This window comes from Aquila chrysaetos, chromosome 9 (assembly GCF_900496995.4).
Source record: "Aquila chrysaetos chrysaetos chromosome 9, bAquChr1.4, whole genome shotgun sequence".
In the NCBI taxonomy this organism is placed as follows: Eukaryota; Metazoa; Chordata; class Aves; order Accipitriformes; family Accipitridae; genus Aquila; species Aquila chrysaetos.
In genome coordinates this window covers 14,702,363-14,730,207 of record NC_044012.1, presented here as the reverse complement: position 1 = coordinate 14,730,207, position 27,845 = coordinate 14,702,363, and the positions used below count along the sequence as shown (strand labels likewise).

At 37.1% G+C, this 27,845-nt stretch overlaps 1 long non-coding RNA gene across 1 annotated transcript in view; it reads left to right on the top strand.

The window, feature by feature from the left end:
* The first annotated feature begins 257 nt into the window (after positions 1–257).
* LOC115346045 overlaps positions 258–27,845 on the top strand; it is a 145,779-nt gene continuing 118,191 nt past the window's right edge. Inside the window, exons 1-4 of the long non-coding RNA XR_003925006.2 lie at positions 258–310; positions 1,079–1,134; positions 14,530–14,695; positions 24,955–25,162. This is a non-coding gene — a long non-coding RNA (uncharacterized LOC115346045). The remainder of the gene's footprint in view (positions 311–1,078; positions 1,135–14,529; positions 14,696–24,954; positions 25,163–27,845) is intronic.

Below are 27,845 nucleotides of genomic sequence, written 5' to 3'. Positions count from 1 at the left end.
CTGTAAATAGTGTACAAAGAACATAATCCATCAGATATGGTTGCTGATTACTGTTCAGTCTGGCAAAATCACACTGCACTAGATTTCCTGTCTGAGGTCAGATTAAAGGTATTAATAACAAGCGCAACGTGATTGCAGAGGATTTGTAGCAAGCAGCTTTGAAATCAAATGGTATCAAGGGTACTGCCTATGACAAACTGTAGATGTGCTGTGAATCCTAACATGCAGTTCAGACAAAAATTGTTGAAATTCTAAAGTGGGCACACTCCTACACAGACACAAGCTTGCAGCATCGAATCAGTTTGAAGAGGTAATGCACAAATACACTATTCTTCAGACTGAAAGGTTTGCTATATTACAAACAGTAATGGTGTTCAGATGCAGTGTTTTATGAGGTTTCAGTAATAACTCATTTTAATCTTAATCACAGGACTGCCAGCCTTTATAACAATACACTATTAAAGTGTTCTTAAAAAGTGCTTGATAATCTAATGAGGATAAGCTCCTATTTGAGCAGTGCTGACATCGATATGTTAATGTTCCAAGGATTATTCATAGTGTCTTGATCTATAAAACTCAAACTTTCACAGCTACAAGTGATAAATGTGACTCAGTTGCCTCTCTTACATTCTATAAATACATCTGATTCTGTAGGAGGTTAAACATTTTGAGGATTAAATGGTTATGGAGTATCACTGGTATGGGCTAAAACAATTTTGGAAACATACCAGCCGTTTGAAATAACTGTGATACATGGTTTATCAGAAAGAATGACAAAAAGTTTTGATTTGAGCGCAATAATGTAAGATGACTGCTACTTTGATACACATTTTATTTCAATGTGGTATCTCAGAACTTAAAATATTTTGGGGGGATTAGATCAAGTTTAATATTTCAATCAAGTAAAAATCTTAGCCCTTTTAACCTTATTCTGTGCATATTGCTTTCATAAATTAAACTTCAGAAGTACCCATGCAGATGCTTGTTATAACTGCTATAAATACAAGGAAAACGCCCTATTATTTAATTGAACCTTGTTCTGTCCTGTGTTTAACTAGTGAGTACTTCTCTTTTTCAGGTCCTCAAAATATATTGCTTCTGTCAGTGTTGGGACATAAGCTGTGCATAGCTACTGTGAGTTTTGTTTTGGTTGTTCTTCCTGTTTTTTTTGTTTGTTTGTTTGTTTTTTTTCCCTCCCCTCCTACCTCAGTTCATCTCAGAATGATAGAGCACACAATTCACTAAATCAGCATGATTGTTTGAAAAGAGCCTGTTTAAAAAGGCATTAGCAGGCCTGTGAATCTCAAGAGTGAACAAAAGGTCAATTCAATGGGATAATGATGAAGAATTATTTGTTTGTGTCAAATTTTAGCAATAGATGCCATCATTCTACAAAAGTTTTATTTCTTCTGATCTTTAGTTTTCTGTGGCATATCCAATATGTAGAGCTTTCACTAAAGCCAATGGGACTTGTGCATATGGAGTAAATATTCATTATTTAACTGACATACCACATGTCAGATAATTTTGCCTCAATGTTACAAATTTTGAAAAAATTTTTCATAGAAAACCAAAATAACCTCCCCAAAACAATGCATCAGAAAATCCCCTTTAAGTGTTATTTGTTCACAGATACCATAATTAGCTAGTTGAAAGCTGAGACATCGATGACACTGATTTCTGATTAGGAATCCTTATGTGAATTCAGCCCTCACGTAACACATGGGTGATGAAAGAATATTGGGTCGTACATAAGGCCAGAGCTTGGCCCATTGTGAATTAGATGGAAATCAATTGTCAATGATTGTGGAAAGTACTGTGGTTATGGATCATTGAACTGACTCTAATTAATTTAGGAGACTGACAGGTTCTGGGTAAAAGAGCTGCCTCACTCAGCTAGCAGCAGAAAGTAAAATGCAATTCTGTAGCTGATGTTTGGAAGTTTAGAAGACAGCTTTAGGCATTTAAGCAATACCTGTTTTTATTTTTGTTCATCTACATTGTCTTTGGTCTGCACAAATTTCAATTTGTTTTCAATTTCAAACTATTTCCAGCATTAAAGGCTGTGCAATTATAACTAGGAAGATGTGAAATGAGTTACTCTACCCTTGACTTAGTTCCAAGCAGGAAGGCCAATATTAAATTAAATACTTTGCTGTAAGTCAAGCAAAAGAATAGCCCAAATGTACTTTGCTTATAAATTAGTGCATATGCAGAAAATGGGACTGTGGAGTGGGTCTGCCCATGTGATCTGGGGCAGCTATGGGATGCCTAGCCACTCAGCATCTGGCCATATGGATAGTCAGGACTTCTTGAGTGTTTCTGGAAATTTGCATGAGTAATATGGGTTTGTTGATATCAGTAGACAGCCAGTTTCTTCAGGAGTTACTGAAATCTATTATGCTTGAGCCAAAAGTAATGTATTATATTTAGAAAAAACTTTAATAACTGTACCCGCTTTCTACAAAATGGCAAACATCACATTGATTTTTTTTTAAGTGTGATCAGAAGTCTGATGCTTAGTATACTCTGTATCATCTTCCATTTTTAAATATTTTGGAAGTTAGGAATAGTAGTTCCCTTCAAGCAATTGCTGCTTTTCTTATGCAGCCTGTTGACCTGAAGTTCCAGGGGGTTGTGTTTTCTGTATTGTAAAAAAAGTAAAATTCAGTTCCTTCCATTTCTACCTCCACCTGTAGGAGGAGCATTGTATGCAGTGGTTTGCATCCATTCTCCTTCCCTTTTACTACCAGTCCTGTAAATTTCAGCGAGTCCCAAGCTAGCATTTTGCAAAATGAAAATTACGCATTTCCAATGTTGTTACTTAAAGTAAATAGTGACAGTTCTCCTGGTGGTGTCCAAAGATGGCAGCTGCAGTGAAAAAAGTGAGAAGCAGGAACCTCAGAGCGGTATTAAACCTCTTAAAGGACAAACCTGTAAATTCTGTAAGAAAAATGATTCCCTGAGTGTGTGTTACAACTTAAAGTTTCAAACTGCAGAGTTCTTGCAGAAATTGGTTTCTGCTCTGGATAATGTCGGTGAAGGTGCTAGTTGTTCTGATCAGTTCTGTGTTCTCTCCAAAGGGAAAAAACTTTCTGTTTGGAAAACAATGGTTGCTGGAAAGCTTAATGTTAAAATACAATTCCACTTCTTTGTTTGAAATTTTAGAAGTACTTCAAAAGGAAAAATCTGCAAAATGAAAATATATTTTGAAATAATCTTTCAGTTTTGCTGCAATCTAGATGCAGCATTATTGTGTTTACGGGAAAAGATTGGTCGATTCCAATCAAATACAGTAGTATAAAAAGTGCCAATTTTATCAAAATTGGAATCTTTAGCAGATGTATCTGTTATGATGAAAAATTCATGAAATAAACATTTTACTTTGAAGTTGGAAATATTTGTGAAAGAAGTTGCCTCACTGGAATGTTAGGAAATGCTTTAGTTTCAAAAGTGGAACTTCCAAAATGTTCTTAACAGATGATGAAATACAGACTTCTTTTGGAGTTAAAGGTGCTGACTTAGTATTAGAGGAGCAAACCAGTTTGTTTTGCTTTTTAATGCAGAGATGTTAACCTTGGTCTTTAATTCTTTCATGTCCTGTGGATATCTGAACCATTAGAATACAGATGGTTTCTCCTTAATCTCTCACAATGGTGTGTGGGAACTATTTTGGCTTGAATAAACAAGTAAATATTCATTGGATGAGAGGGAGAGGGGCTGACTTCATATCCTGGTTCTTCCCCCCGCCCCAGCCTTTTTTTTTGTAATGAATTATTTTTGTTCCGGGGCTCACTGAGTTGACTCTGCTCACTAGATAATAATGACAGTAGCTTAAACATGGGCCCGGCATCTGAAAAACAGAGGACTTTTGTGATATTCTTTTGGGTTAGTTACCTGTTAACTATTTAACTATTGGTAGTTGATAAAGTGCAGATCAGCAGTAGATACCGGATTTGAAGTATAATCCCGATTCAGCAGAACTCTAAGAAACCTGGAAAGCTTAAAAAAAAAAAAAAAATAAGGCATTGCAAGGTTTAGCATATGCTGCCTGTGATACTTGTAAGAGAGAAATTCTACTTGTGTGAAGTTTCAGAAGCAATTGCTTTGATTTGGATCCTACTTGACTGTAGCAGTGCAGGCTTGGGCTGGGAAGGAATGACTACATTCCATCAAATGATGATACTTAGATGTGTCAGGCCTGAAAGCAAATTAAAAAGTGTTGAAGTGGTGGTGAATAAAATCACAAACTTAATGTATTTGGCCTTGTGTACAAGTAAGATCTAAAGTACTGTTTGAAATGCATAATGAAATACTGGTTATGTGCACTGTTTAGAAGCACTTACCTATATTTAAAAAAATGGAAATAAATATTTCAAACCAATAAAAAAATAGAGAACATATTAAAAAAAACTGAGCATAAACCTGGATTTTTGGTGGCAAATAAACACTATTCAGTTTAACATTCTTATTTTTAAACAGGAAAAGCTTTCTTAATTGTTTATCTATCTTTTAAATGCTTAGTTGATGGGTGTATGGGAATATAACTTTCATGTTATTCAATTCTTTAAATGAGTGTTTCTTGAAAATACCCAACATAACTGTAGCTTAAGGTGAAGCTACTAACTGTTTTAACCTTTCCAGATGTCAAAGGATTTTTAAATTTTCTGAAACATTAATAACATCACCACTGGATAAATGGGCTAGGTGTTCCTTTTTTCTTAAGGAAAAAGAACATCACTATAATGGACAGACAAATGGTGGAAAATGTGCTTAATCCCCATTTCAGTACGTTTAATTGCTGTTGTTGCCTCAGCACAAATACTGGTACTAAATTAAATGCATGTGGAAATATGCTATTCAGCAGTCTAGTGTGACATGGTAATTGAGCTATATTTTTGGTAAATGTGAATTAGTGATGGTTGTATGCTTCATTTTATACTAGTAAGCAAATAACTTCCTTTTTTATAATTGGTCTGCTTCTGCCCTTGAAAATATTTGAGCCTTAAGGACTGAAAACTAAGGACAGAAAGAGGGATGAAAACCCAGGGGGCTAAGGGTAACATAGCAATCTGATATAAAAATTTAATGAGCTTTCTTTTGACAACTGTAATTTGTTTTAGCAAATTTTTCTAGTGAACAAGGCCAGAAGCTGTATGTAAATTAGCTTTTCTTGTGACTTGTGCTTGCCAGACCGCTGCAGCTGTAGGGAGTGTTAGGGTGATGAAATGATATTGCACATAATGGGGTTAATGAAGATTACAAGTTACTTCCTTCAGGGAAGTGTACTCTGTTCATTTTTTTGTTTTGTTTTAAGCAAGCTTATACTGAAAGTCAGAAGTTTCAAGCCTGTGTTTAAAATATTGTGAAATGTAAGTGGGGTTTGAGGCAGTGTATCACAAATTGCAGGTGGCTAATTAGCTGATCTTTTGTGATTGGTTGTGCTTTTTTGCACGTGTAGTTTTCACTTCAGAAACTAACACCTCATGAGCAGGCCTGCAGTTTCCGTTATAAATGTTTCTTGTAAACCACCCCCAAAAAGTGGCTTAATGTAAACTCAAGAGAAACTTATTTCTGTTCATTTTGCATTTCTGTTGCAGATGGTGATGGTCAGGATTTTAATAACTTCAACTTGCATGAAATACATTTTTCCCTCAAAAATATTTTGGATTTGTTAGTTTCAGTATTTTTTTAAGGAAAGCATTGGAAATTTTTGCTTAGACTTTCAAAGGTTTCAATGTTGCTTAAGAAAATAAGGTAGCAGAAAATGGTGCAGCTTTTTACCCCTGTGCTTGTGGTGCTCTAATTATTTACAGTAATCCTGGTTCAGATCCCATTTCTGTTTAAAATCAAAGCAGAGATGATGTGAACTTGTCTCCTGCAACTTCTCCTTTAGCCATTTACTTCTCATGTATGCTGGGTTGATTTCTTTAAATTTCTTCTTTCTAATTTATGTGCTGCTGTTCTATTTTAGCATATTCCAGTTAATAGGAATGGAACTGTACTTCCCTGTTCCCCTGCCACCATCTGTGGCAAGTGCTCAAAGACACACGTTACAGTCACTTTCTTTCCCTTTTACAGCCTTTGCCAATGAATTTTCCATTCTGTCCAATGAAGATATGGGTCAGTATTATGTGGGTTTGTCAGCATCATCGAAGCAGCTCGGTGGCTGCCTTACCGTCTAAGCTGTACTGTGAACCACAACAGGGGAAAAACCCTGCTGAAACCAACTTTTTGAACGGGATTTTATTTAAGCTGAGCCCATTCCCTGATCTAGGTCACAGCAGAGCCCCACAGGTAATTGTTAGCACAAGTTAATGGGGCAGCAGAGGGCCATCTCATGCAGATGAACAGCTGGGGGGGGGTGGTCCTCAGGAACTCCGCCGCTGACATCCCTGTATGTCAGAGTGAGCAGTGGAGAAGAGGGAATTTCTACCAAGTTTCTGGGTTTATTTCATCTTTGCCTGATCCAAAAGTATTTGGTGTATTCAAGTTTCACAAATACTTTCTGTGATGCAGAGAATGTGTTTTGAATATGGGTTTTACTGGAAAAACAAGCAAACAGCTATGTCCAGTTTGAATGCAATTCCAGTTGTAATTTGGTATTATTCAATGGTTATGCCATTGACTTAAGTGAAATTGAATTGGATAGAGAGTATTATATCCTGAACATATGCATAAAACTCATCTGCAAATGCATGATATTAAGCGTTTTGGGATTCTGTATTTCCATGTGCAGGCACACAAGTGAAAGTTTAAGCCCCCACATTTGCTGTAGTTAGTTTTCTTCACTACAAAAATGGAAATATTTTTTCTGCTTCATTAAGTAGGCTATCTCCTATACTTTCCTGTATTTTTATGCTGAGGCAGAAAGAATCAAGACTAATTTGTGAAAATGTCTGATTTTCCTCTTGATAAATAAATATATTTGAAGCCAGTTATCTAAGAGGTAATGTTGGTGACCTTGTCTGCTCCAGGTTAAAGAAGGAAGGTTAGAACAACACTTGGAATAATAACCTTTCCTTTAAGTTAACAAACTCATTTTTGTGTCTGGTAAGCACTTTAACAAAATGAGTTTATCTTTATTAAGCAACAATTCCAGCAGATGCTCCAAAAAGGAGGCTTCTTCTACCAACTATGTAGGACAGGTTTGAGGCTTTTGTTCATTTGGGGTTTTTTATGCTTCATGTACTGCAGTATTTGAAAAGATGGTGCCTACAGGAGCAAGGTTATTTTTTAATGTTATTTATAGACATGTTTATTGGCTGGAAAAGATTGTACTGAAATGTCTGCTTAAAGCAAATCAAACATGACTGCATATGTGTGCCAATTGCTGCTTGTTTTTCATTTTCTTAAATTACTAATCCCATAGTGCTGTGCTCATGTAGGTTCTTTAGAGAAACAGATGACATATGTTGTAGCACTTAAGCTGAAGTGTAGAGCCAGGATAAAGACAGAAGGTGTTTGTTTAGTTTTAAATAAAGCGTGGTATGAAATAACTTACCACAGTGATAGAGGATAGACAAACATGACATGCTTTGCAGTCAGTGGCCTAAGAACTAAAGCAGTTAGCAATGCCCAAATGAAACAAAAGAATTATTTGACTCAACCTTTGTTGTTCACTATAAACAATACTTCTAATCGCTCCTGACAAAGGCCAGCAAAATGGTTTACTTCTAAAACAAAGACATGTTGTGAGGCACTCTTAGTGTGTAATCTTGCAAGCTATGTCACAAAAGAAAGGAGAAAACCTTAAAGTACATAACTATGACTTTGAGCTGTTTCCCAGGCTGTGTTTACTGGAAGGGTACATTCCCCTATGGATAAAGTCCTGAGATTAAGCCCCAGAGACAGAATCAAGAGACAGAAGAAGAAAGAGGCGAATAACCAATTAATTCCAAGATCAAAGTAAGTTACTTCAGCAGTGCAAAGGTATTTTCCTCCTATTCTTAAGTTGCCAACAAAAAGCTCATTCTCTTGCTGTGGCCCTCTGCTGAGGTCTTGCTGGTAAAACGTTTATCCAGTTTACTTTGCAGTGGATTTATGCTGGGCTTTACCTTAGTCTTTGGTGCCGTCACTCGAGGTAAATGTATTCACGGTGTTACTACAGGTTTATAACTGACCTCAAAAGGTTGCAGAAAAGGACTAACGGGAACCTCATGAAGTTGAAGAAAGGGAAGTGCCAAGTCCTGCGTATGGGGAGGAATAATGCTATTTATTGGTATAGCCTGGGGGCTGACTGCCAAAAACCACCTGAAGTCCTGGTGGACAAAAAGTTGAACATGAGTCAGCAATGCATCCTTGCAGCAAAAAAAGCTGCAGGCATCCTTGCATCCTTGCAAGGACAGCATCCTGGGGTGCATTTGGAATAGTGTTGTCAGTAGGTTGAGGAAGGTGAATTTGGATGTCTAAGCAAAGTTTTATTCTTAAGGTTCCTTAGTTTCAACCTGTCTTGTATTACAGCGTATTTCATTTGCAAATCTGTGCTTTTCTGCTGCCTTGAGCCACATTTTCTCTGTTCTGCCCTCTCAGCCTATGTTTTTAATTTCATTCTTCCATTACCTGCTTTTCTGCTCCATTTTATAGTTTACCTTGTTTAACCTTATCATAACTTAAATTTAGCTATTGCCAGTAAAAGCACTCTGACCCCTTCTTTCAACTGGGTTGTCCAATGGGTTGTTATTGTTTCTGTTAGAGGAAGAAAGAGAAGCTGAGTATCTCTAATACAGTTCAGTTTACTTATAAAGACTGTACAAAGGCACGTTCCTTGGAGCACAGCAGGAATCAACCATGATCAACCAGTCCTCACTTGGGAAAAAAATATGCCTTTTTCTTGGGTGATAACAGTGCTTGTTCAAGTTGCCCCTTTTTCTTTGCAACTTCTTTGTCTGCCTTACTGGGCTTGTCTTAGGCAGAAAGGCACACTTCCACAAATACTATCCAGTGAAACCCCACTATTAGCTGTGCACATATCTTTGTGTGGTAATCTATGCCTGTGTTGGTAGTGTAGTGTTACTGTTCCATTAAAAAAAAAAAGTATATTTTAAACTATAATTTGTACAAGTTGGAGTAATTTTGGGGAATAGTCTATGATGCTCTCATTTTATATGTAGCCTTTCTCAAAGCCATGCTTGATATCTTTCTGTGAGTGTGAGTGAAAGAAATTTCTAACTTGCACATAAAACTTTTTCACAATGTCAGTTGACTATTATGACCCCAGTATAGGCAGGAAAGATAGGAAATATAGTTTACTGGGACCATTACCTCTTAGTGTATTTGTACAAAGATGATATATTTTGTATTATGAAATGTAAGATTTAGGACCATGAAATCTTTTTGCTTTATCAAATTGAAGTTTATTGCTGTCTTCTGGTTTGACAGAATGTGATGATCTGTTTTACTATATGTACCTGTAATCCTTTGATTGAAACAAACCTTTATTCCAAACTTAGACTTTTTTTTTTAATGCTATGTGAAGATGATTTTGGTTAGAGCACGTTAGTGTTTTGAGCTGTTGGCATTTCTATTGTTTTCCTGTTGCATTGAAGACTGTTTCGTGATAATTACTCTTGATGGTCACCGTGATTGTTTGAGAGGGGGGTTCAAATGAGGGACCTAGGGCATTTTTGAAGACATACAGAATAAAATACAAACCCCATGCTTTTTATCTAATCTAGCTGCATTATTGATATGAGTGGATTTGGAAAGGATTCTGTGCTAGTATTTAATTTCTGTGTTGTAATGAACATGTATGAAACTTCATCACATTTTCTTAGCTTTTTAATGCTTGTATAAAAATCAGAGAATATTAACCTTACAGCATTACCTTATCTTCCACAAGGGTTATGCTAGTGCATTTAACATTGCATTTGCCAAAGAATAATATCACACATAAACCTGTTAAGTATTGTGAGGACCTGCTTTGTAATTTGTGATAAATTTGTTGTGCTTCTGAAGTTTCTTTCTAACAGTAACATACACTTCCACTTTTGTGTGGAAAAGATTGATTTTTTTTTTTATAAATGAGAAACTGAGGAATGTGGATGTGGTGGTGTACACTGTTTATAGTCATATAGAAAGTCTATTGCAGACAGAATTTGAAACTTTAATCATAGCCCTGTGCCTTGGTGACACTATTATCATTTCTCTGACTTTGCTGTTGGGGAAGTTTACTTAACTGCCTCTCATATGTCTGTCTTGGACTCTATTTCTTGATACCAATTTAGAGAGTTGTACATAATTTAATGTAGTTCTCTTTGCACTTTTGCAATGTATACTATCATAGAATTGATGCCATCAGTAAATACTAGGTTTTCACTTAGATACTATCTGTTTCTGCACTTCACAAAAGTGAGACAAGTAATTTGTAGATGAGTCAAGAGAATCTGATTGGTGTTTGAGATCATATATACCTTGTGGAGCTGCCTTCTGTTCCTGAACATTGTGACTGGCAAGAGTTCTACGTCAGAATAAATGTTGCACTGTAAGACATGCCCCCCACCTTTCCTAAAGAACTGAAGTTACACTCTCTATGGGCTTTATTCAGTTTTCGTTCCTACCAGTTGAGCGTAGAAACTATAAAGGTTTAATGTTAACTGTTTTGTTTTGTATAGAAATTTTCTTCTTAGACTCTACACTGTGTAACGTTAAGGAAGAAAACCATAGATTCTTCTTTGATACATAAGAGGAGGAGACTATAAATATTGTTATACATAGTTTAATTTAAAATGACACGATAAATCTAATACATGTCTTTAATTTTGTTTCTGATTCGCTTAGCCATTCACTCCATATTTACAAAAATACACCTCTCATTTAGGTTACAATTAAAAAAGTATAATATTCTGTAGAACACATCTAGGAAATGACCTTTCTTCACTTGAAATGCTCTAAAATCAACTTTTCATAGCCTGTAAGCAGCACTCCAGAGACAGGTTCTTTAATGTACTGGATATTGCTTTCAAAGTAGTCTTAATTGCCTAAATTAATAATGGCTTTTTTTTTTTTTTCCTTTGGTTCTTATAAGGGACAAATGAATTTGAATCACTCTCTAAAGAATTGAATCACTGGCCATCTTTTTCTGATTACTTTTTGCATTCATTATGAAATTAAAAAAAAAAAAACAAACCAGCAAGGTCACCTTCAGCTTGTTTTTTGTTTGTGAGAAAAGCAAAGGAGTGACACTAACTCCACTTAACCAGTTCTTAGGAAGGAACAGAGACTGCAAAAACTGGGTGGTTTTATGTCTGCTCTAGATAGTATATGTATATATATAAAGGCAATGTGATAACTTCTGACTTGTTTAATGAAAGATATGTTTTTATTCATCTTAAAGTATTGACTTAATAGTACTGTTGTGTAAACAAAGGCCAATACAAACAGATTTCTGACCTAATCTGAAAACTAGAAGAAAGGATAAGCCTGATTTGTGAGTCTTGTTTGTATTTTTTTAGGAATGTAAAAGTAAAGCAGATGTAAAATCGTCCCTAGTTTTTTTCTTTCTTTTTTTCCCTAGCTCTACGCTTTATTCATTAATGTGAAAATCTGCATTATGGGATGTACATGAGTTTTCTGTACTTCCATCTGGCAGCTCAGAAGAGACAGAAAATTAGTCAGGAACTTTATTAATCACTTGGGGATCAGCTGAGTATGTAATTAGCCCAGAACAGCTTTTTTAAATGTTGCATATAAGGTATGGTAAATCAATTCCAGCTCAATAAAGCAGGCTTGTTTGCAAGCTTGAACTTCCAAAAGTAGTACAGTCTGAATGCTGATATACCAGCAATTTGATAGAAAGCTCCTTACTGCTGGGTATCAGTGTCTTGAGTCCTTAGTGGTAGCAGTCAAATTAAAAAGGGAAATGTAAAGTTTGAGAAATTGCAGTTTAGATAGCCTCAAGCGCTGGTGACAGACTATGAGAAAAGCAAAGTGTATGAGCATTCAGGTTTGTGCTTATGCTCTGATGGTACAGAGATGTGCCTTTTTAGGCTGTACCTGCTAATGATAGAAAAAGTATGAAAATATCTCATGTCCTCTGTTAATTGTGACTACTGGAGTATTAACATAGTGAAACAAATGGAGCAGGTGGAAGCAAAATAAATACCTATGGTAATTTTATGTAATGGTATCTTTAAGAATTTTTTTTCCCTCTAGTGCATTATAGCTGCTATGTTAATATTAAAGTTAAATATTATTCTTAAACCAGATGCATCCTTTAATTATTCATTCAAGTAAAATGAACTAAGGGGGTAGGAGGACTATGAGTAGAATTTGGTGGCCTGTTTCACTACTTACAATTTCCTGTGTAAAGAAGCTTAAAATGGGTGTAAGGTTTTTTTTTTTTAATATAGATGTATAATATATTGTAAAGGTGACAACTGCAGTCTGAATTTTTTGTTTAGAGGGGAATTCAACTTCATTTTGTGTGGAATTTCCCTGGAAGAATGCAAGACTTGACATTTTAATGCTAACGTGCTTCTAACAGTATCTTTATTTTTTTGAAAGCCTGGCGGGCAGTTTCAGTAGTTCCAATGCAGTGTATTTTCATTAGGCAGGGATGCAGTGGTTTGTTCTGTAAACTCTGTTTTGCTGTTAGAGGCCCCTTACTAGCTCTACTTTCAACTGAACCATAGCAGGAATACTACAAGCAATTATGGCAAACACCTGCTGTGGGAATGCTCAAGGTAGTCCAGCTTTGCAGCTAAGAGAAGCTTACATTATGCAAAGGCTTACTGAATTTATTAATCAGCAAAAATACTGTTACAAGATTGTTGTGTATAAAGTAGAGAGATACTTTTTAATTACTTAAATTTTGACATGATGGATTTCAGGCTGTCTTGAAATGCCTAGATAACTGGAAGTGAAAATTCTCTCCTAGCATGGCAGAGTATGTATCACATATCCCCAAACTCCCTCTCTTAATGTTTTGGCTTTCTACAAGTAGAAGACAAATCTTATTCTTAAAGGTTATATAGATGTTTAGGTATGGCTGGGTCTTCAGTGGGCTTTCAGTAGCATGTATGATTTTGCATGCTTTTAATCTGCTCATATGTGCTGATGCATTAACAAAGGTACATGCTTTGCACTAAAATCTTAGTGTACATTGTAATACACTAATACCTGCATACGTACAGGTGAAACTCTTTAAGTCTGGCATGTAAAGCTGTCATCACCTGCACATACAGTTCATGTTTATCAGCATTTCGTCATGGTTACTAGTACATCTGACTATATATCCAGAATTGTGTGTGCAGTCCTGGACATGTGTGAGTGAAAATCAGGCTCTTTCTATGCAAGTGATGAGCTCATGGGAAAAAATTATACATAGAACAACAATTCTAGGGAATAACTGAATTTTCTTGTGTCACTGTCATATGAAACTGAGCAGATTCACAGATAGATTTACCTGGCACAACACACTAGGTCAAAGATAATTTTAGTTCTGTACCTCTTGTTCTTTGTATTATTGGGTCTCATTGGGTTATAGTTCAAGTGACTGGCTGCAATTGGAAAACGTAGAACCTAAAGTGACACTTTGTTTCTATGATCGTTACCAAAACCAGAATTTGTTTTAATAAGCGGGGAGAAATTTCCCAAAGCAAGATTTTTGATATGCTGTAGAAGATTAATCTCACTTTCAATAGAAAATATATCTGTTATCATAAAGTAAGAAATATGCTGCTGCAGCTGGGACTTTTAATAATCCCTCAGTTTGCTTAATTGCTTAGCGTTGCTTTTATAATTAAGACCCATTAACTTGTCATGTATTGATGGTGGGGATGGACCCTGAAAAAGGCTGGTAGTTCTGAATGTTCATAGGAATGCGGTAATCTTCTATTGTTACTGCAAAAGCAATAGAGAGCAGTAGAAAACTGATTCTTATAAAATGCTGGAGTTTGACTAGTAGAACACACGTGTAGTTCTATATTGTTCAGTAGGCAGCTGATAGTTAAGGTAGCTTTATTCCTTTTGATGGCATTTGTTAATCTTTTATAAAGAAGATCAGATATTCACCAGCAATTAAAACATGGTGTGTTAGAAATCTCTTTATATAAGTTAGGTTATGCAGCAATTAAACTGGGAACCTTTGGGTCCCAAAGGTATTCACAATCTTAAGAACACACTGAAGAGATCTCCAAATGTTGTGGTCATGTACCTCTGGTTAACTTTTTAATTTCCTGGATGTCTGTCAGAAAAATACTACCAGCTGAAATGAGCAAGAAGATCTCAGGGAGTAAAAAACAATAGTATGTGTCATGGTTTTCTTTTTTTTTTGTATTACTTTCAAAAAACCATCAGCATACATGTAACATCAACAAAGCCACTACTTGGTGGTTTTTCCTTTTTAACAAGCTTTCTTCAAAAATAATTGACATATCCACTGATTTTACTAGTCTTTTCAGCATTCTACAATATTGCACAGATATTAAAAGTATACTGAAAAGATTAATCTAGAACCATTGTTTTAATGAACTGTATGTTTGCCAGAACTGGTTTCCCGAATACACGTTTTTCCCTGTTTTGCTGCAGTTACTCTGGACACAGTGAACTTGTGGCATAGCTGAAGAGAAGATAACAGCTGAATGTGTAGAAACCCTTCTGGCATGGCATCTGTGGCACACTATATCCTTTACTCGTATATACAACTTCGAGGAATTTAGCAAGCAGCTGATCTACCTCAAGGCTTTTCCCACAAGTTAGTGGGTCAAAACTGGAAAGATTTTATGTAGGACAATAATTTTCTGATACATGTGTGGGGTTTTTTTACATACCAGCATCTCCCCCCCCTGCCCCTTATGACATTGTCCTATGATGTGTGTTTGGTCTCGGACTTATTGTTGTAAGTCTAGTAAATTTAGCTTTTTTTATTATCTTGTAAGACACAAAAGCAAAACACCATAGTGGAAGGTGTGAGAGACTGAAAGAGTTAATGTCTCAAACATCGTGGTGGGGCAAGTTCTGCTTAAAGATAAACTTGGCACAGCAAGGAACCAAGGTGAAAAGCCCATCAGCTCAGACATCAGCAACAGGAGGGGGAGGCCGTGCTGGAGGGTGCGCAGCTCCCTGTTCTGATAAGCTGTTCTGATATAAAGATCAAACAATGGCCACATCTGCAGGGAAGGAGAAGTTACTCCACAAACGACCCCCAAGCCCAAAGGCTCACAAACTGCTCATTAACCTGACAAGTTCGGGTGCCCGCCCAAAGGAGGGGCAAGGATGATAAAAGGACACAAACTGAAGCCCCGGGTGCGCAAGCCCACCGGGACTGGACCCCTCGGCTGATTGAACCAACGCTGGACCCAGGACCGGTGAAATCTTTCTCTCTCCCTTTTTCTCTCTCTGTCTTCTTCTCTCTTTCCTTTTCCTTTTCCACAATCCCTACACCTCATCCGTTTCAAGATATAAACCGTTGACCAAGTCTGAGACTAAGAGTAGATCCAGCTGCCCCTAGACCCTTCTCTGAGGAGGAGTCTGGAAAGCAAGGGTGTGTGCTCTGAACCTCGTGACTCAATGAGAGGGATCCCCTTATTCCCTGAATTTGATGTATATGATTACCTGGTTTACAGAAGTAGTCCTATGCCAATTCCCATTGTGAGAAACCCTGCCACCTACTACCATGCCTCCCCAGCTCAGTTTGCTTCTGTCATGAATAAAATCTTTAACCAATCGTTTGGTGTCCTTTCACCTTAATTTAGCCCGAGGGAATTTCGAATTAAACACGACTCCCTGGTCTGTCCAGTCTGGGTTGTGACAGAAGGAAACATTGGACTCCCTGGAAAAGGACCCTTCTATGTCTGTTGAACACATTGCAGAGCCTAGTAAATGGTATCCATATAGTAGTTGCTTGTGGAAGCTACACAATAATCATAAGCTATTTTTGTGGTTCATTAGCATTTAGAGACTATTTTTGAAGTGATGTGTGCAATATACAATATTTTCTTAGAAGCCTATCAAACAACAAAAAAAATCTGATTAAAACAGTATCAGAGAAGCACTGGGATGTGCTGTTGTAACTTGAAATCTCATGAGACTATAACAAGTTAAAGGCAGGGTAAATTTTATGCTTCAGCAAGTTATGAGGGTCTCTGACGTTTTCAACCATAGATAATTAGTTCATGGTGCTGATACTTCAGCTCCTTCTCTTGCAGCACAGTATACTGAAGCAGAGCAATCTGTTGGATGCAGATAAGCATTTACTGAAAGTCATTATAAGGTAATAGGAAATTGTTCAGAGACCTCCACTAAAGCTGAAGTTGAATAACTGCGGGAGCAAAAACTACATACTAATGGTCCAATTACATCACAACAACTTGCACTTAATTATTATTTAATAATTTATAACTAAGAAAGATTATATGATCATGTGTTTCGCTGCTGGATTACAGATTTGAAGTAAACTGTGTATAAATTGAGGAGAACGTTCATTTTCCTAGCATAGTCACAAACAGGCATGGCAAATGGCATTATCTTCTGCTCAGTTTAGAAACATGTTTATTTTGGTTATTGAGGTTTATTTAAGTTAGTGATGAATGCACTAAATGTTACTAATATTTTTATTTCTGTTGGCACAAGACAGGAAATTACTTTGCTTCCTTGAAATGTTGATAAGGTTATTTGTGGAGGTGTTGGGCTGTTTGCTAGTTAAACACCAGTATTGTTGTTGTTGTTATTTTAAAATTGAAGTGGAATGGAATAGTTGTGGTCATAGAGCAAATTGGGGCAGAACCTGGAACAGATCTGTTCTGCATATTTTGAACTGGAGTGCAGAATTGTTAACTCCAATAAGCTGTTTCCTTCCGCGTTTACTAACAGGGAATTTGGAATATTTTTGCAAGTGGGCTGGAGATAAGCAGTGTGAGCGTATTTTAATGTGTACATATTATACATCCTGGTTTTGGTTTTATTTTTCTTTTTTTGAAGAAGAGCATTAATAAATCTCTACACGGGCAAAATACAAACATTCATTGAAACCTACACAGTATTAAGTTTTTTCTTTTACACAGTAATCTAGTGCTGAAAAAGGATCATTAGGTTTTTGCACCTCACCAAGTACTGTATATTACACTCCTCAAAAATAAATGAAGTAGTTTTAACAGAATTTCAGAGTTACTTGCTGGCAGAAAACTTGGAAGAAATTAACCTCTGAGGTCACAGAAGGCTACTGTGTGAGCCTGAAGATGAGTGCACTAATATAGTCTGTCCTCCCTTGAAAGTGAGGTAGCCAGGATGTTTTCCACAAAAGACCATCTTCTTGGTGGCAACCTTTTCACTTGCTGTCTGTTCTTATTTCTGTATTGACTTTGCTAGTTGGTCGAAAGTCAGAGTGAGGCAAGGCCAGGAAAGACGCTTAATCAAACAGCGTGATATTTAAGGGAGGTGCTGATTCCTAAGAGATTATGATAGCTAGACGGAATAGTTTATATGGGAACATTTGTCTCACTACTGTTCTTCAGAAGCAAATATCTTTGCTGAGTCTAGGCTGTCTTCAACAACTTAGTGACATTGAATAGTTTAAAAAAAAAAACAATCCAAACCAAATGAATAAAAAAACCCCCTAAACTGGAGCAAAACAGTGATCATTTGTAAAGTCTCCGAGTACAAAGTAAGACTTTTCTTTCTGTTCTTACAGATCTTTTTCAATACAAAGGCATTCTAAATGACTTGTGCTTTGCTGGTATCAGTCAGTGGGATGTTAGAAATAAGTTCATACTTTTCAGATAATTCTTTTCTCTTTGTGTTAGCCATACGCAGAGCTGTGTTTCTGCAGGTTTACACAGCAACTGAATGTTGTCCTTGTATGGTACCTCCATTGTAGCTGAGCAGGATGAAAGACTATTTGTTAATTTTTAAATTGCTGTTCAAAATTACTATTTGTTTCTTTTATATTTTGGAGAATTTTCAAACCTAAGGTTGATTCAGTATCAGTGAAGATGATGAAGGAAATTTAGAATCTTTTTGATGCTGTACAAAGATTCTCAGTAATGCTAAACTCCTTAGTTCCCCCTTAACTCTATTTCTGGAAAGGATTCTGTGATTATTTTTTTTTTTTTCTGTGTGAACTCTTCAGCGATATGCACATTTCCCTTTTTCTGTGTAGAAGAATGTGTCCTTCAAGCTGAAAGTATGTAGTCTAGTCCTATCTTTCATTGTATGTTCAAAACCATAAAATAAAAGCCATTAAAAAAAAAAAAAAAGATTTCCAAGGAGCTGTATCTCTTTAAACAGCATTGTTTTGCCAATAGGACTGGATCCCTGCCAGATATTAGAACTAGGCTGGAAGAAACAAGTTACCTGTTGCTTTGGAGTCTTTCAGAATAAACAACTATATAAGACTGGTAAACTGAATGAGAATGCACTATATGCTGTACATATAGGCTTAATATGGGACTGTCATACTGGACCTGGCTTATATTGCTGAAGGCTTGTAGAGGCCAGGTTATTGTCACACAGTAGAGGATGGCTGGGTTCAGAGAGTTGCAGGGCCTGCTCTGACCATAGTACAATGGTTATAAATAAGCTTTGCACCTAATATTGTCTGCTGACACTGAACAGCATGGGATTAATTTACACTGCGGTGAATGATACAAAAGGAAAAGGACTTCTGAAGAGCTGATAAGTGAAGTTAAATCAGAAAGCTTTTCTGGTAAAGAGCAGGTGCTATGACAAGAAACAAAGATAAAAATCTGTTGCTTAGGAGAAAATGATGCCTTCCGAAAGGAAGGGGGACATGAAATGAAGTTAATACTAGACATAAAAATACATGGAAAAAGGAATGTAAGTGAGATCTGGAAAAATATTCAGAGACACAAATTTGAAGAAAAAGGCATTATTACATCTGTGTGCATAATGTAAAATGGTATAAATAGTTGACAGAGCTAAAGTTCAAATTAAAAAAACTCCTATATTAAAAAATACAGAAGAAAATCTTTACAGAAATGGCTGGTTTTTCCCCATGTAGAATTATGGCTGATTTAGAAGAAATACTTGTAAAATAGAAAAATTACTATACTGAAGACAAGTATTTCTAGTATTTCAGTTTAGAAATTCTACTTATTTGTTAATATCATGTACTCTTGTCCAGTCTATTCAAACCCATTAGAAATTAGTGGGCATTTATAGGATGATTTGGGTAATCCAATATTTAAGAATTTGGCTTTATGTTGAAACAGGTTGAGTGATGCTTTTAAAAATGTTAACAGCTAAGGATCTGTTATGAGCATAATTTGTTATGAGCAACAGGTTCAATGATACCAACATTTAATTAATGTGGGTTGAATTCTAGAGTTTTCTTTATGGCTGTATTTGACAATTATCAGGTAAAAATTTATTATAAGATTAATGTCATTTTTAAAATGATATATTTACAGGCATTATTACAAAACATGAAGGCCAGCTGAGATATAAGTTTGTAGGATTCATTTGAAAACATATTATTTGTTATCATACCTGAAATGATTAGTCATAATTTTTCTTTCTTCCCAATAGCTTTTCTTATTAAAAAGCCAAGGTTAAATTTTAATGACTAGTTTTGTTTGACCTACCAATGTATAAATGCAAAAGACAACATAATAATACTCAATATTACTCCATTAACCTTCAAGAGTTTGTATTCACAACTAGATCCAAGATTATATTACCAAAGTTCATTACAGGCTAGTGCCATTGTGTGTAATACTCCCTCTAACATATCCTTAATTTATGGCATTAATCATCAATGACAAAAATTTTAACCTTTTATGGCCTCCTTTAAATTAATGAAAATTAAGCCTCACAGGATGTCAGATTACTTAGATTACTGCTTCTGATGGCCAGTCTGCCAAACAAATGAATGTAACTTTGTTATGGTTCCTTTTGTGAGGTAAGCACTGTGAGAATCAGGAAAATAATATATTTCCTACCTTAATCTAGAGTAAATTCTTCATATGGAAGTCTCCATGGGAACTGAATGCTGGAATTTTCGATCAGATTTCTGAGATAAAACCTTGTTATTCATCTTTTGCTCTCCAAAGAGGTGGTGTTAAATAGTGCATTCTCAAAATTAAATGACTTAGTTTACTTAAATTACTTAGAATCATAGAATGGTTTGGGTTTGAAGGGACCTTAAAGATCATCCATCTAGTTCCAACCCCCCTGCCATGGGCAAAGACATCTTCCACTAGAGCAGGTTGCTCAAAGCCCCATCCAACCTGGCATTGAACACTTCAAGGGATGGGGCATCCACAATCCCTGTGGGCAGCCTGTTCCAGTGCCTCGCCACCCTCACAGTGAGGAACTTCTTCCTTACATCTCATCTAAATCTACCCTCTCTCGGTTTAAAGCCATTACCCTTTGTCCTATCGCTACATGCCCTTGTAAACAGCCCCTCTCTGGCTTTCCTGTAGGTCCCCTTTAGGTACTGGAAGGCTGCTATAAGGTCTCCCTGGAGCCTTCTCTTCTCCAGGCTGAACAACCCCAACTCTCTCAGCTTATCTTCATAGGAGAGGTGCTCCAGTCCTCTGATCATCTTTGTGGCCCTCTTCTGGACTCGCTCCTACAGGTCCATGCTGGTCCTTCTTATGCTGGGGGCTCCAGAGCTGAATGCAGTAGTCCAGGTGGGGTCTCATGAGAATGGAGTGGAAGGAGAGAATCACTTCCCTTGACCTGCTGGTCATGCTTCTTTTGATGCAGCCCAGAATATGGTTGGCTTTCTGGGCTGCAAACACACATTGCCGAGTCATGTTGAGCTTCTCATCAAGTAACACCCTCAAGTCCTTTTCCTCAGGGCTGCTCACAAACCACTCATCACCCTCATGCACAGGGGATTGCCTCGACCCATGTGCAGGACTTTGCACTTGGCCTTGTTGAACTTCATGAGGTTTGCCCGGGCCCACCTCTCAAGCCTGTCAAGGTTCCTCTGGATGGCATCCCTTCCCTCCAGCATGTCGACCGCACCACACAGGCTTGGTGTCATCAGCAAACTTGCTGAGGGTGCACTCAATGCCGCTGTCCATGCCGCCGACAAAGATGTTAAACAGTGTTGGTCCCAATACCGACCCCTGAGGAATGCCACTTGTCATTGATGTCCACTTGGATATCAAACTGTTGACTGCAACTCTTTGAGTGTGACCATACAGCCAATTCCTTATCCACTGAGTGGTCCATCTGTCAAATCCATGTCTCTCCCATTTAGAGACAAGGATGTCAGGCAGGACAGTGTCAAATGCTTTGCACAAGTCCAGGTAGATGATGTCCATTGCTCTTCCCTTCTCTACCAATACTGTAACGTATCATAAAAGGCCACCAAATTTGTCAGGCGTGATTTGCCCTTCGTGAAGCCATGTTGGCTGTCACCAATCACCTCCTTATTTTCCATGTGCCTTAGCATAGTTTCCAGGAGGATCTGCTTCATGATCTTGCCAGGCATAGAGGTGAGACTGACTGGCCTGTAGTTCCCTGGGTCTTCCTTTTTTCCTTTCTTAAAAATGGGGGTTATGTTTCTCCTTTTCCAGTCAGTGGGAACTTCCCTGGACTGCCACGACTTCTTGAATATGGTGGGTAGTGGTTTAGCCACTTCATCTACCAGTTCCCTCAGGACCCATGCATGCATCTCATCAGGTGCCATGGACTTGTGCACCTTCAGGTTCCTTAGATGGTCTCAGACCTGATGTTCTCCTACAGTGGGTGGTTCATTCTCCCAGTCCCTGCCTTTGCCTTCTGTGACTTGGGCGGTGTGGCTGGAGCACTTGCAGGTTAAGACTGAGGCAAAACAGTCGTTGAGCACCTCAGCTTTCTCCATGTCCTGGGTAACCAGCTCTCCTGTTTCCTTCCAGAGGGGGCCCACACTTACATTACATTTACATTACACACTTGTACTTACATTACTTTAAAGGACAAAAGGAAATAGATATAGCAAAATGAAGAAATAGTTTTCATCTTCATTTTCCAGTAGATGTATTAGTAGGCTTTTTGGATGTGAGTATGAGTATAATTTTCCCAATATGAAGGATGGTAAAGTAGACCTTTCTCTCAAAATTGTTAAATGGGCAATCTAAAAATGACTTAAAATTTTAAATTACCCCAATGCCATAGAGATAATATTAGGAAGCGTTTTGATAAGAAAAGCCCTGTGTTGCGTAATGTTTGTGTTTTCACTTCCTTTTTTGCTAAGTACACCTGCAGCATGCAACACTGGCTTTTTATATTGTAAGAGTTCGTCCACTCCTGCTGTTTTTTTCCCTGAAGTTATTATCTTCTCTTCATGAAGAAATAATGTAATTGGTTGTGGTATAAAACATTCAGGGGTCAAAAATAAAGGATTAGGATGACTCCAGGTAGGGAATAGGCATTAGGAACTAATACCTCTTAATAAACAGAAGTTCTGTAAGTCTAATGAGTCTTTGGTTCACAAGAGGAAGATACCATCCAAGCTATTTGAGCTGCTGCTCTTCCTAAGCAAAGTATAGCTTCCCCTCCTTACCTCCTCCAACAATTCCTTTTGATACAGATACGCTTCTAATTGTGTAATGAGATTTTTGTGTCTGATATGAAGACAGAGGAATGCTGCTCAGGCTTAGGCTGCCTGCAACAATGGGCAGAGTTAGGTTTTATAATAAACATTGTAAAACAAGAAAGAATGATCAAAAAGTGATGGAAGGATTATAGATAACAGTGGATATATTTTGTATGTAGTAGGCAAATGCTGGTCGTTATTGGAGTGAGTTAGAAAACAGAAATATGGTTTCTATTAAAAAATTCTTTGATTTTTTTTTTTTTGTTTCAGACTGTTAATGGCTGCTTTTTGTATGAAATACAGATGTCATAAATATTTTGTTGCAGTTTCTGTAATGCTTTTATTAAAAACCTTACCAAAAAAAGTTCACTCCTTTCAAGTAAAAGGGGTGTATCTTTCACTGAGTGAGAAATTTCAAACAGCATTTAAATGTTTACAGTAAGAAAAATTGAGAGAAGTGTGTGTATAGGGGGTGGATGACATGATCCAGTATATACCAGAAATAAACTTCAGCTAAAAATACGAGTGTTCCTGGAGGGTCACTGTGAAAGCGCGGGGCAGAATTATTTAAAAGACAGGTGGAATGGAAAAAACTCTTTGTGACACTTTTGAGCAGCTGTGAATTGTATGTTTGCAACTGCTTAGTTTTCCGTTTTGCTGCTTTGTTTGGTGATTAAAATACTTTAATTCTGCACTCTCTGGAGAGCAGAAAGAACAATGAATTGTGACATTCTGACTTGAGCAAATTCTTTTTACATCTCTCTATCTTTTATTTATATTTAATTACTTATTTATTTACATGTACTTTGTCAGTATTGTTGGTAGAACTTGCATGCTACATGTCTGGCTGAACAGTGATGATCTCCTAACTCCTGCTGCCTGATTATTTGTAAAGCAGCATACTATTGCCTTCTTCAGTCTACTTACAGTAAAAACATGGGCCAGGCTAAAGCATGAGTCTATAGATACGGTGTTCCTATGGCTTGAGTTAGCAACCAGAGCATACACCTAACGTCTCAAGAGGGGAACACTGGTGGATAGTACATGTTAAAGCCCATGCTGCTGCTGCTTTTTTCCCCATGCTAACCAGATTAAACTGACACTGGAATGTGTTGTAATCAGATCTAGCCTTCCCAGTGTAGGTGTACTGAGAGCCAGTGTAGGTGTACTGAGAAAAGACTGTCAATTTTATTCCAATTTTAATATCTTGAGAAGAGTATTGAGACTGAAGACTGTGTTGGGTAATAGACTAACTAAAAATAATTGGCTTGCAGGAGGAAACTTTTTTTCACTGATGGTCTGTGAGACTTCCTGTGGAGCATTTCACTGTCCCCTAATTTGAAATGAGATATTGCAATAGAATTCACAATCCAGTCTGTGTGCAGAGGGCAGGATTAGCAGGACCTGGGTCATACCCAAGAGATTTCATGCTAGAAGTTTCACAAATGATGAATGTGCTTGTCTTGAAAATTACTTGATGCTCCCTGGTTCAGTCATTGTTTGTGGGTATTGGGCAGCCCTGACTAGCATGTGGAAATAGTCTGTGTCCTGTAAGTTAAAACAAAAGATTAGCATGTCTGCTTTTCTGTGAATACAGATGAAATAAATGAATATGGTACTTGAAACTGATACTGCCTCATTTTGAAAGTTAGATGTAGATTTAGCTTAGGTTGACAACAGGTGTGCAGCTCTAATGAGAGTACTTTTTAGAATGTTATTTCCTGATGAAAGCATGTAATGTGTACTCACGTAGTTGGGTATATAAGCTTTGCACTAATCATAGTTTCAGTATGTGCCCCTTTTTGGAGTTCCTAAATGTAAACTTGTGGGGGATCCTGAGAGGGATCAATGTCTTGGTAGCTAACACATCATGCTAAGCATATTCCATGGTGCAAGTCTGTGTGGGTTTACCTGGAAATGACTGAACACTTGTTCTTAGCTCTGTGACTGAAATTTAGTCTCTTTGTGAAGTTTACTTCTGTGCTTCAACCAGTATCAAGCCTTTATACACAAAAGTTGTGTGTAGATTGAGTGGGAAAGGCTTGAAGGAAGCTTTAATGCTGACTATGTCTGCCATGAGTGGACATGTGGAAAAGAATTTAGCCTGTTGAAACAAGCAGAACTATTTGCAGTGGAAAGGACTATGAAATTTAGCACTTGAAAGGTAAGAAGACAGACAATGAATACCATACTTAGTTGTTTTTTGGTTTTGTTTTTTTTTTTTTTTTTCATCAAATGCTGGTCTACCTATCCTTGCCCAATTTAGCTTTGTCATTGCATTTGCACTATCCATCTTGCTTACAATTGTGGTGATGGAGATTTGTTTAATTAACCTGTTTATAGTGATTCAGGCTTAATGCTCTGGGACCCAAGTTATGTTATCCTTTGTAACAAAGCAGTGCATGGTTGTATCTAACCTTTTATAGCTAAGAAGTAAGCCAAAACTTTTGGGTTTCTCTAGTTAGGAGGAAGAAGACCATCCACTCCGGATTATGCAAGAGATGGTAGTTGTCTTTGAGGTGGAGCAGACTGTTGACGCAAAATCAGCAAAAAGAAAGTGGAATGCATGCTACTTTTTCTCCAGCATGACTTGGCTACACTTCTTCCTCTTCCTGTCCCTTATGGGTCTTACAGCCTCTCTCACTTGGAAGTAGTGTTTGATTGGAGAAGCAGGTAAGGAAACTCCATGTGCTCCTCAGAAAAACTGTGGGTTTTACCTGATGCATGCACGTATGAAAGAAGTGCAATTGTCCTCTACGCCTGTTCATGTAGTTTTGTTGTCCCTCAGCTGTGGAGGACAATAATCATTGAATAATTTAAATAAAATATGCAACAAATACTTTGTAAGTCTGAAATAGGTGGTGCTATATGGTTTTGGGCTTCAGTTCTTCAGAAGCCTAAGGCAGGGGTTACATTCCATACTCTTACATGAGAGGATGGGCTCCATGGTTCCTTTCCTGAAATGGGAACTGTTAAAAGAAGAGCTAGGAACCCCTCTCCTGGAAGCACCTAGCAGTATGAGTGAATCCTATTAGATAAAGCAGGTATCTCCTTACTATATTTAAGGGGTGCTTTCAGGAGAGGGGTTTGTGGTCATCTGTCTTACAGCACAACAGGAGCCTGATGAGGGCACATACGTACTCTTTTTAGCTCTTTTAACTTCTGTAAGTCATTGACTGGAAATTGTTTGAATTTGTAAAAATAAAAAAGTTGATTCATGTTTGTGTGTGATGTACTTCTCACTTTCTGCATATTTATATCTTTATGCACCACTGTGTTGAAAGAATATCTTGCAACACTGTTAAGCTCCATATAGACCATATAGTTATGTTATCGGAGGCCTGATGGTACAAAACCTTCATTATGTCCAGAATCTTCAAATATACGAATATAAATATGAATTTAATGCTTTAGGATTGACAACTGTGGCATTGTTATCCTGTACTTCTGAAATGGGGAAAAAAGTGCTTCTGCTTTTGCTGCTAGTATTACAAGTTCCTACAGTGGTTTTGGAAGATGTGCTATTTAGTTAAATTCAGATTCAAAGGATTCTTTTAATGCGTGAAATGGGTAGATACCTTCTATCACAAGAATGAGAATAAGGAAAGGAGATGGATATGGTAGGTTTTTGTGAGCTTACAATATATACAACATTTCATAAAAGACAATCTGGAAATATGGTTTCACCTTTTAAGCATAACTAGCTTGGTGTCAGAAAGCTGCAACAGGTTGGCTTACTAGTCATATGTAGTTGTCTTATGTAGTTGTCATATAAATTGATTTGCTATTGGGAATCTTTGGGTTTTAGTGATTACAATAGAATAGAGCAATGTGATCTGAATCTGCTTAAATTTCCAGGAAATAAACTGGTTTATCACTGTGTCTGATATGGAATTATCTGATATCCTATTATCTTCTAGGGAGCAAAGGCTGATGTAATGAAAAAGAAAAATATTTAAATTGTGATGTCTGAAGAGCTGTATCACGGGGATCTAGTAAAAGATATTTTCTCTCTCTAGAGACCTTGGTTTGCATGCATTTTTCACCTGAGGTGTGTATTACAAGATTGCTAGTATCCAGACCTTTCAGTACACAGCATGCTGTTTGTTTAGATTTATCGATGATAATCCTTAAAGGAACCTCTTTTGTTGTCAAATTAAAGTCTCTGCAGAACATGTGCCAGAACAATAGTCACTCTTGCATCAAAGGTTTAGTACTAACCAAGGAAGTGGGGAAAAATCCCATAAAGATAAAGAGAACAGAATGAAGTGCCTGGAGGGAGTGTTTTGTGCCAACCTTCCCTGCACAGTACGTCATAAGCATTAGCTGAGGCTGAGAGATTTTTGCTTAACTGCTTTCTGTACAGGAATGCATGCGGCTCACAGAGCTTGGTATGCAGAAGTCAGAGTTACCTTAAAACGAATTATCCAAGATGAGTCATAGAAAGATTAAAACCTTGACATCTAGTGAAGCTGATGAACCATTTGGAATACATGACAGCAGTGAAATGAAACACTTCCATGCAAGGATTTAAGGCAATCTGCAAATTGTAACATGACAAAGCAGATACCTACCTTTATCTGTGTAGCTAATGACAAATGATGATAGTGATTTCTGAAATACTGAAGAAACAAACTCTTAGGAGAAAGAGGAAATTGTTTTCTTTGAAAAAATGAAAGCTATCTTTAGCTAAACTTTAGCTATACCATAACAGAAGAACCATACTGAGACTTGAAACATCCTAGAAAATACTTGATTTCAGACTAAAAGTTAAATAGAAACCTACCATGGTCTTAAATATTTCATCAGCTTCTGTGATTATTTTTATTAGAGAATTCTGGGTTCCATTACTGTAGTTCCAGAAGACTTCATCAGAAATTTCTTTCTTTTCCCTCTTCCACATGTTGTGAGGGAAGTACTCCGTATTTCTGAAGTAACAGATGAAGCAGTGTGAGGTGTCAGAGGAAATACAGGAAGTTTTAGTGGAGTAGGGATCTAATTCTAGATCTCCAAACTCTTACTTTCATAGTGCACCATTCTTTTTCTTACATGACTTATGATGTATAACTGTTAATTTAGTGTCTATGTTTACACTGTTATTTTTAAGCAAAATTTCTCTTCTTTAAGCAAGTTTTTTTGTGAAGGTGATTTTTCCCAATTTATATACTTTGAGACTAGGGAACAGTAGCTCAACTGCAGGTACTGTTTAATGTTTGCATTGCTGTAGCCCCAGTGAGTATCAGGTTGTCAGTGATGAGGCTCTGTCCAAACCTGAAGACTTGGTCTTTACTGTAATACAACCACTCAAGTTTGTTGTCTACGAGACTTAGTTAACCTCTAGGGATTGAGGGAAGGT